This window comes from Podarcis tiliguerta (genome assembly GCF_965153285.1).
Source record: "Podarcis tiliguerta genome assembly, chromosome: 6".
NCBI lineage: Eukaryota > Metazoa > Chordata > Lepidosauria > Squamata > Lacertidae > Podarcis > Podarcis tiliguerta.
Window position 1 is genome coordinate 4048526 of NC_139539.1, and position 11037 is coordinate 4059562.

Here is an 11037-nt window from a genome sequence, read left to right on the forward strand (position 1 = left end):
CTCCGGGCATGTTGTTTGTCTTGGTTATTGACTCCACTTGCTGCTCTGGGAAATGGGTTGGCCTCCGGCATCTTTATTGGCTGTGTTCTTGTCGTGTTCTTTCCTTCACATCATGGCACCCGAGGCAGGTGCCAGCCATGTGCCAGCCTAGCTCCTGCAAAGGGTCGAAGTGGTTCTGCAGTTTGTGCCCGCGGTTTAGGCATGAGGTGTGTGGATAACCCCTGCGCCAAGGTAGAATTCCAGCATCCCAGCTCAGATCAGTTGCCAAGAACCTGGCGTATTTTCTTCTTAAAACGGGTAGGCCACACTGTGCCCGCCAGACGTTATGGCTACGACTCACACCTTCCCTGACTGCTGCCCGTGCTGGCTGGGCCTGGTGGGATCTGTAGTCCTAAGACACCTGGAGGCAGCGTTTGAAATTAGGCAGGCGCCAGGCACATTTTGTACCTAGCTTTCAACCACTTGCAACCAAGTGAAGGTGCCCAGGTGCCTGACACCTGTACCACCTGGAGATGCATGCCTGGGGGCACGGGAAAATCCTTACATCTTGACTGTTTTCAAACACAATAATAGCACATCCTGTAGAATTACATCAGTTTTATTTTATCTGCACAATCGGAATGAATTTCAGGGACCAAAATGCTTTTTCTGTTTCACCTTGAGCAGGATCAATGAACAATGTTCTAGTTAGTTGCTGCAGCAGGCTTCCTCAACCCCAGCCTTCCAGATGTTTTTGGCCTACAACTCCCATGATCCCTAGCTAGCAGGACCAGTGGTCAGGGATGCTGGGAATTGTAGTCTCAAAACATATGGAGGGTTGAGGAAGCCTTTGCTGTAGCTTGTCTTCCCTTGCCCCCACCCCCACCCCACTGCCCTGTTCACAGTTGTGAAGACTCTTCCTGCATTATGAATGGTCCATGTTACCATTCAGAAAAGGAGGTAGAAATAGGCAGATACCTATGTGGTTTGTCCCTGGATAAAATAACAGTACAGTTACGTTTGCTTCATGTTACGTTTTTTCAGGTTGTCTCCCACGGCGACACAGAAGTACCGGAAAGTGTTACTTCCAGGTTTTGCCGCTCGCGCATGCGTGCAAAATGATGTCACGCGCATGCACAGAAGCAGCAAATCCCGACCAGCATGTGCGCAGACGCGGGTTGCATTCCTTTCATGTTGCGATCGGGCCTCTGGAACGGATTCAGTTTTCAACCAGAGGTACCACTGTGTAGTAGTAGTAGTAGTAGTAATAATAATAATAATTAATAATAATAGATTATTTAGACCCCGGCCATTTGGCCAGGTTTCCTCGGCCACTCTGGGCGGCTCCCAACAAAATATTAAAAATACAATAAAACATCAGACATCAAAAACTTCTCTAAACAGTGCTGCCTTCAGATATCTTCTAAAAGTCTGGTGGTAGTTCTCTTTGACATCTGGTGGGAGGGTGTTCCACAGGGTGGGTGCCACCACCGAGAAGGCCCTCTGCCTGGTTCCCTGTAACTTGGCTTCTTACAGGGAGAGAACTGCCAGAAGGCCCTCGGTGCTGGACCTCAGTGTCCGGGCAGAACGATGGAGGTGGAGGTGCTCCTTCAGGTATACTGGACCGAGGCCGTTTAGGGCTGTCAAGGTCAGCACCAACACTTTGAATTGTGCTCAGAAATGTACTGGGATTCTTTTAAGCAGCCCTGTGTTGGTGGCACTTCTTGGTGTGCCCCTTGTGTTTAGAATGTCTCATCCACCTTCCTCTGTCCCGGGACATTTAAAGTTTCCAGTCACGTGAAACCGAGGCTGGGAACGTCGGAAGGCGAGAAGGAAATAGCCAGGTCTTCGCTTTGAACCGCAAGATCCCGTTTCCTCCGTCTGTGCTCAACAAGTCAGCGCTCCGCTTCGCGCCCCCTCCCTCTCCTGCTTTAGGAGTGTCACTGACAGATCGGCTTGCCCTGGTGGACATCTAATTGCATTATGGTAAATCTATTACAGTCTCCTCCCGGCCTGCCACTTGAGACGAGGAGCGAGTGTTTTGTGCCTTGAGTGCCACCTCTCTGCTTGGTACGGAGGATTAGTCTCTCTGCGCGGAGATGGCTCCGCTTAAGGAGGTTGCGGTCTGAGCTCTTGATGTCGCTGAGCAGTGAGAAAGCCCAGGCGCTATTGTGGAAAACCCCACAAAGTCCATGGGACCTGTAACCGGTATAAGGCCATCAGTGTAATTGGCAGAAATAATGCAATAAATTACAACAGTAGTGCCCGAAAAAATGGGATAGGCATGAAACGGATTAATATTGCAGGGCCCCTCACCCACCCACTAAACAGACTGCAAATACAAATTGCTGAATGCTGAATGAATAGCATTGTTGATAAGATCTCAGGATCGTTGCTTCATCACAAGCAACTTAGAATTGAGAAATCTCTTGCGGTTGGCAGCTGAAAAACAACCCGTTGGCATCTTGTCTCTCCCAAAATTGGTTCATCTGCCCTTGCGCTGTTTAGGAGTCTCGTTGACTTTGTGGTTTTGGGGACAGAGAGAAACACCAGGGCCTGTTGTTCATTTTTTCCTGCGATCACAGCTCTGGAGGCTGCATTCTGGCGATCTTGGCTCTTGCTTTAACCTGTCGAAGCTGAAAACACGGCTGGCAGCTGATGAAATCTAGAGGGAACTGAGCAATGCCAGCCTAGGTGGTTTGTGTCTCCCCTCAGAGACCCCACCTCTCCTAGCGCAAGCTGGATGAAACATGCCGTACAATAAAATATTGGGGCAAATGAAGGTTTGTTTGAAAGTATAAAGTGTTCAGATTCTTCCTTGGCAGCATCCAGAAGTAAGAAGATTCCACGTGAGACAGCCTGGTGCCTTCCAGATGTTCACAGCTATGGTGACGGAGCTGGGATCCAACATCTGGTAGAGCCAGGCTGCGGAAGGGTCTGTCTTGGCACCTTGACCTGCAAGAGAGCTCTCTTTTGTTCAAAGATGTGTTACAAAATCTCGGCAAGAACCCAAGCCAGCATTTCCCCCTTTGCCTAATCAGTTCCTTTGCTTCGTTCTGCTTTAATCACACTTGGCTGATGTGGGCGAGGTAAATCAATTGCACCCAGGGCGTCTGACTTCCCTCTTCGCACTGGGGTGGGAGCAGGAAGTCTGCAAGGCCACTGCTGGAGCAAGTGGTTTAGCGGTCCTTCTAGCCGAGGTGGTTGTGGTCAGATGGCAATCTTTCCTGATACACCAGTTCAAAGGCTTCTGAAACACGGTTAACAATTCTGTAAATACAGTGGTACCTCTGGTTAAGAACTTAATTCGTTCCGGAGGTCCGTTCTTAACCTGAAACTGTTCTTAACCTGAAGCACCACTCTAGCTAAGGGGGCCTCCTGCTGCTGCCGCGCCACCAGAGCATGATTTCTGTTCTCATCCTGAAGCAAAGTTCTTAACCCGAGGTACTATTTCTGGGTTAGCGGAGTCTGTAACCTGAAGCGTCTGTAACCCGAGGTACCACTGTACAAGGAGACGAAGCTCCCATGCCAGTCTGGTGTAGTGGTTAAGAGTGGTAGATGTGTAATCTGGTGAACCGGGTTCGCTTCCTCGCTCCTCCACATGCAGCTGCTGGGTGACCTTGGGCCAGTCACACTTCTCTGAAGTCTCTCAGCCTCACTCACCTCACAGAGTGTTTGTTGTGGGGGAGGAAGGGAAAGGAGAATGTTAGCCGCTTTGAGACTCCTTCGGGTAGTGATAAAGCGGGATATCAAATCCAAACTCCTCCTCTTCTACTGGACCACGTGCAGCATGGCATAGTTAAACTATGGAACTCTCTGCCACAAGAGGCATTGATGGCCACCAACCTAGATGGCTTTCAAAAGAGGGTTAGGCAAATTCAATGACTGCTTGCCAGGATTGCAATGCTCTGCCCTCCACCGTTTGGGAAAGCAAAGCTTCTGAATACGTTTGGAAACTGCAGAAGGGGAGAGTTGCTCTTGTGCTCAGATTCTGCATGTGGTCATCTGCTGTGGGCAGAGGGGAAAGGTAAAAGGTAAAGGACCCCTGGATGGTTACATCCAGGCAAAGGCGACTGGGGTAGCAGCGCTTGATAATAGTAATAATAATAATAATAATAATAATAATAATAATAATAATAATAATATTTATACCCCGCCCTCCCCAGCCAAGACCGGGCTCAGGGCAGCTAACACCAAATATGAAAACGATTGAAATACAGCTTAAAAAACAAGATTAAAATACAACATTAAAACATTAAAATGCAGCCTCATTTCAGTGGAAACTCAATCAAAAAGTTTCTTGGGGATGAAAACATCAAGTCTTCACCATGGCTAACTATCCAGACTGGTCTTACATGGGCCAGAAAAAAGCCAGGGAAGTCCTCAGACAGGAGCTCCATCACAGAAGGAGAAAGGAAAAAAGGAAGAGGGGAAGGGAATCAAGTTGATTCCAAGCCAAAGGCCAGGCGGAACAACTCTGTCTTACAGGCCCTGTGGAAAGAAATCAGATCCTGCAGGGCCCTGGTCTCATGAGGCAGAGCGTTCCACCAGGCCGGGGCCAGTGCTGAAAAGGCCCTGGCTCTGGTTGAGGCTAATCTGACTTCCTTAGGGACCTCTAGGGTGTTGCCATTTATGGACCTTAAGGTCCTCTGTGGGGCATCTCGCTTTCAGGCCGAGGGAGCCAGCGTTTATCCACAGACAGCTTTCTGGGTTATGTGGCCAACATGACTAAACCGTGTCTGGTGCAACTGGACACTGTGAGGGAATCCAGAGCACATGGAAATGCAATTTAGAAGAAGAAGAAGAAGAAGAAGAAGAAGAAGAAGAAGAAGAAGAAGAAGAAGAAGAGTTTGGATTTGATATCCCGCCTTTCACTCCCTTTAAGGAGTCTCAAAGCGGCTAACATTCTCCTTTCCCTTCCACCCCCACAACAAACACTCTGAGTGGGGCTGAGAGACTTCAGAGAAGTGTGACTGGCCCAAGGTCACCCAGCAGCTGCATGTGGAGGAGCGGAGACGCGAACCCGGTTCCCCAGATTACAAGACTACCGCTCTGAACCACTACACCACACTGGCTCGGAGCGGTACCTATTTATCTATTTGCACTTTGTGCTTTCAAACTGCTAGGTTGGCAGGAGCTGGGACAGAGCAACGGGAGTTCACCCCGTCACGGGGATTCGAACCGCCAACCTTCTGATCGGCAAGCCCAAGATGCTCAGTGGTTTAAACCACAGCGCCACCCTCTAGTCCAGAGGATGCCAGACTAGATGTGCCATTGGCTTGATCCAGTAGGCTCTTACGTTCTTCTGGTTGGGTCACGGTGGATGTCTCTGCCATTTCTTGATTTCTTCTCGAGACAATGACTCGCTGCTGAGTGAGTCCCTTGAAGCAAAGTGTCACGCTGGGTGAATTGTGAGTGGGTGGTTTTGATGCCTCACTGACGCACGCTTGCCATCTTTTGATGCCTTGGTGAGTTACGTGATAAACATCCCCGTGCCCAGAGCTCTCCGGGTGCGCGTGTGAAAACCCAGCTCTGGTTAGCGGGCTGGATTCATTCATCCTCCTCTCCATCACCCTCTGAGCCAATCTGGGCTGCCCCAGCTGCTTTGTGGTCTTGGGGCTAAAAAAGCAAGTTCACCTGAGGACTTGGGATGCTCTCGCTGCCAAGAGCTTAACTGAACAAAAGGCACCCATTGCAAAGAGCAGTCGGCGCTTCCGAATGGTTCGATACTAAATTCTTCTGCGTGTAGAAAGCTCTGGAGGCCATGCGGATTTGCTTGGCATTTCTGCGCCTGCTTTGTAGTGCCCTGGAAGACGGGCTAAGTTGTGTGAGAAGATTAGTCTGGTTTTCATCAGGTAAATCATTCACTCATCTAATTAATTGCGCATGAGCTCAGGTGGCATGGAGCCAATCTAGCAGCCGCCTTGTCTGCTTGCTCTGCCGGATAAGCCCCTTCCTGGCTCCTCCCAAGGAATAATAATATAATAATTTATTACATATACCCTGCCCATCTTGCTAGGCTTCCCCAGCCACTCTGGGCAGCTTCCAACAGAATATTAAAAAGAGAATAAAATGTCAAACATTAAAAACCTCCCTTTACAGGGCTGCCTTCAGATGTCTTCTAAAGGTTGTATACTTGTTTATTTCCTCGGCATCTGATGGGAGGGCATTCCAGGGAGGGCGCCACCACCGAGAAGGCCCTCTGCCCGGTTCCTTGTAACTTGGCTTCTCGCAGCGAGGGAACCACCAGAAGGCCCTTGGAGCTGGACCTCAGTGTCCGGGCAGAACGATGGGGGTGGAGACTGCCCTTCAGGAACCCTGGGAATCATAGTTTCAGGAGGGTTGAGGACAGTTAGCACAACCCACTGTACAAATCGTATCAAGTCCTGAGACACTGAGAACTACAGGTCCTATCAGGGGCCAAGATAGGTGGGTGGAAGGCATATTGTTCATTTCACAGCCTTCAGAAGCTTGATGGAGCGGTCTGATAGCCTGGGAAATGGCCTTCTCTGTGGTGGCTCCTAAATTTTGGAACGCCCCACAGTGGCAAATGCTGAAGAGGCACCTCTTTACTGTGGCTTTTGAACCTGGAGGTGTATATTTTTACACCTTATTTCTGCCGTTTTGCCTTGAGCTGTTTTATAGTGCAATGCATTATGTTTGGGTGTTAATATTGTGCTTTAATTGCTGTAACCCACTGTGGGGCGGTTTTATAATAATTAATAACTGGTTTGTCGTGGCCAGTGCCCTGTTGCTTTTCCGTATGAAGTTTTATTAAGACTTTTTGCAATACAATGAAAAGCAAACTCTTCAAAATGGAAAATAATAAAAGAGAAGAGAGAAAGAAGAAAGAGAAGCGGGAAAAGCCAGAAGAACACAAAGTAAAAGAAGATAATAAAAGAACAGAGAAAGAGAAATAAAAAGATAGGTAAAAGCAACGAAATTAATATAACAGAATAAAGCAAAAGAGGAGAGATATAAATAGAAGTGTTTAGGGAAGTTTTTAATGTTTGATGCATTACTGTATATTAATATTTTGTTGGAAGCTGCCCAGAGTGGCTGGGGAAACCCAGCCGGATGGGCGGGGTATAAATAATAAATTATTATTATTATTACTTCCAACTATCCACCTGTCAGTTGTAACTGCAAGTGTCCAATGTTTTACTTTAATCCAAAATTTAATCCCGAATGACGTCTCATTCTTCCTCTACTAGCTGATGTTTTCTCAATAATTACCGTAATCCAGGCATCTCCCCTTGTTCCTCATTTTTTTATCCAAGAGGTCCTAGAGAGGTTCTCCAATTCAATATATGAATCCCCTGCTTCTTCTCTGGATCACACCAAAGGTCTGTGTGCATCATGTGTCTCTCTCAGAAACCACCCTGATTCCTCTGGCCAGCAGGACCTGAGAGTGTTATATATTTTTTTATAAATAATATTTATTAAATATTTTATAGTTATGAAAAGAAAAACAATAAAGAAAAAAATACATAGATTCAACAAACAATACATCCACAATAAAAAGATACAATACAACAATACAACAAAAAACAAAACAAAAACATTTAAACACACATGCAAGTTTCATGTCTATATCTTTCATTTGCTTATTTCCTCGACTTCCTCGCACCTCCCTTTTTTGTATTCTAGTTCAAATTTGCTAATTCAACAAATCCTTTCCCTCTTCTTCAATTTTTGTTCTATAATTTATCCGAACACAATTTAAATTTTCCACTTTAACACATTAACAATTAATATTCATATAGTTCTTATAACACTTCTGCTAAAACCATATAACTTCATTCCAATATTCTTCATCGGTTTTCGCATCCAAAATCCTCTCTTAGAGCTTCTTATTTACACTCCATCCACATCACAAGGTTTACATTAACCCTGCTACAGTTTTTAAATTCCTACAATTATTCTGTATATACTCAACAAATTTACTCCAGTCCTTTTCGAACTTTGCTTCTTTTTGGTTCCGAGTCTTCTAAGTCAATTTCGCCTGGTGCCCTTTTCAGATGCTGTCGGACTACAATGCCCATCGTCAAGCTGGCTGGGACTGTCGGGAGTTCTGGTTGGAAAACACCTGGAGGGGCAGGGTGCTGATGGGAACTGTAGTCTGATGCCTTCACAGCTGGTGGAGATTCTGAGGGCGAGCCCAACATCCACAGTCTTATTCAACATCTTTATCAACGACTTGGATGATGGACTCAAGGGCATCCTGATCAAATTTGCAGATGACACCAAACTGGGAGGGGTGGCTAACACCCCAGAGGACAGGATCACACTTCAAAATGACCTTGACAGATTAGAGAACTGGGCCAAAACAAACAAGATGAATTTTAACAGGGAGAAATGTAAAGTATTGCACTTGGGCAAAAAAAAATGAGAGGCACAAATACAAGATGGGTGACACATGGCTTGAGAGCAGTACATGTGTAAAGGATCTAGGAGTCTTGGTTGACCACAAACTTGACATGAGCCAACAGTGTGACGCGGCAGCTAAAAAAGCCAATGCAATTCTGGGCTGCATCAATAGGAGTATAGCATCTAGATCAAGGGAAGTTATAGTGCCACTGTATTCTGCTCTGGTCAGACCTCACCTGGAGTACTGTGTCCAGTTCTGGGCACCACAGTTCAAGAAGGACACTGACAAACTGGAACGTGTCCAGAGGAGGGCAACCAAAATGGTCAAAGGCCTGGAAACGATGCCTTATGAGGAACGGCTAAGGGGAGCTGGGCATGTTTAGCCTGGAGAAGAGGAGGTTAAGGGGTGATATGATAGCCATGTTCAAATATATAAAAGGATGTCACATTGAGGAGGGAGAAAGGTTGTTTTCTGCTGCTCCAGAGAAGCGGACACGGAGCAATGGATCCAAACTACAAGAAAGAAGATTCCACCTCAACATTAGGAAGAACTTCCTGACAGTAAGAGCTGTTCGACAGTGGAATTTGCTGCCAAGGAGTGTGGTGGAGTCTCCTTCTTTGGAGGTCTTTAAGCAGAGGCTTGACAACCATATGTCAGGAGTGCTCTGATGGTGTTTCCTGCTTGGCAGGGGGTTGGACTCGATGGCCCTTGTGGTCTCTTCCAACTCTATGATTCTATGATTCTATGATTCTATGATTCTATGAATAATAATAATAATAATAAATTTATATCCCACCCATCTGCCTGGGTTTCCCCAGCCACTCTGGGCAGATTCCAACAGAACACTAAAATACATTAACCTATTAAACATTAAAAGCTTCCCTAAACAGGGCTGCCTTCAAATGTCTTCTAAAAGTCTGGTAGTTGTTTATCTCTTTGACATCTGGTAGGAGGGCGTTCCACAGGGCGGGCACCACCACCAAGAAGGCCCTCTGCCTGGTTCCCTGTTGCTTTGCTTCTTGCAATGAGGGAACCGCCAGAATGCCCTCGGCGCTGAACCTCAGTGTCCAGGCAGAACGATGGGGGTGGAGACGCTCCTTCAGATATACTGGACTGCGGCCATTTAGGGCTTTAAAGGTCAGCAGCAACACTTTGAATTGTGCTTGGAAACATACTGGGAGCCAATGTAGGTCTTTCAAGACCGGTGTTATGTGGTCTCGGCTGCTGCTCCCAGTCACCAGTCTAGCTGCCGCATTCTGGATTAGTTGTAGTTTCCGGGTCACCTTCAAAGGGAGCCCCACATAGAGCGCATTGCAGTAGTCCAAGCGAGAGATAACCTGGCCTCACTCAGCAAGGCAATCCTGAAGTTCTTGCGAGCGAATGTGTCACAGGTTCTGCTCATCAGAGGCCATACCTCTCCATGCTTGAATTTGCAAGGGCAACCCGTACACCCTTCAGCAGATTGGGCAGCTGATAAATCATTGAAGCTGTCTAAAGTATAATTACCTGCAGCGCTGCCTAGTAGACAGGTCAGCCCTGGAGACAAATGGCGGAAGTCAGATGCCATAGTCCTTAACTAACCGGCTGTTATCACATCCATTTCCGGTGACAACTCTCCATGCTTCACTGCGTTGCCATGACTAAGGTGTCCTTGGGATCCTGTGCTATTCATTACATGAACATCTTGCACTCTTTGAAGGTCTTGTGCCCATTTCACAGAGGGAGATTGTGACCCGTTGTCCATGCTGTGAGTCAACAGCAGAGGTGGGAAAAGAACCCAACGGGTATGAAGTCTCCACGCTCAATTTTGATCTTAAAGTAGCAGGGGGACAGTCCGTCAGGAAGTTCTACTGCACAGACCCCATTTGAAAAAAATGGGAGCTGCAGAGACTTTTAAATACCGGGTTTTTTTTTTCGCTCTATAGGACGCACCCGACCGTAGGACACATCTTGTTTTAGAGGGGAAGAACAAGAAAAAAAAATTCTCCCCCTCTCTGCCCAGCACCGCTTCAGCGAAGCAGCAGGAGGTGCTGTGCAGAGAATTTCCCTCCCCCCCCCTTGTTCTCCCCCTCTAAAACAAGGTGCCATTCAAGGTGCGTTCAGTCGCCTTCAGGTGGCTACCTTGGAAGCCTGGAGAGCGAGAGGGGTCTGTGCGCACCGACCCCTCTCGCTCTCCAGGCTTCAGTGAAGGCAACCCGAAGCCTCCGGAGCGCGGCGGGAGTTCCCGCTGCGCTCCGGAGGCTTCGGGTTCCTTTCAACCTGCTCTTTGGGGCTGGCGGGGGGAAGCCCACCGCCAGCCCCAAAGAGCGGTTGTGGAGCAGCGGAAAGGCTGCCTTCCGCTGCTCCGCGAGCTTCTCGGGGCTGCCGGGGAAGCCCGGGTGTCGTCCCCCCCCCAGCCCCATAGAGCAAAGACAGCAAGTGGGATGCATCCTGCTCGCTGTCTTGGCTTCTGCCATGGCCGCGTGCAACCATGGCAATAACCCCACCTCCTGCAAAAGCCCACAGGAGCTGCGCAAAGGACTGACTGGCCGCACCAGTCCCTTCTCCCTCCTGCAGGCAGAGACCATCAGATAGGCGGGACTTGGGGAAGCCCCCCTAACCATGTTTAGGAAAATAAGGATAAGACAAGAATTTGTTTTTATTGTTTTTCTGTTTGTGTTCTTTATTTGTGTTAAAAAATGAATATT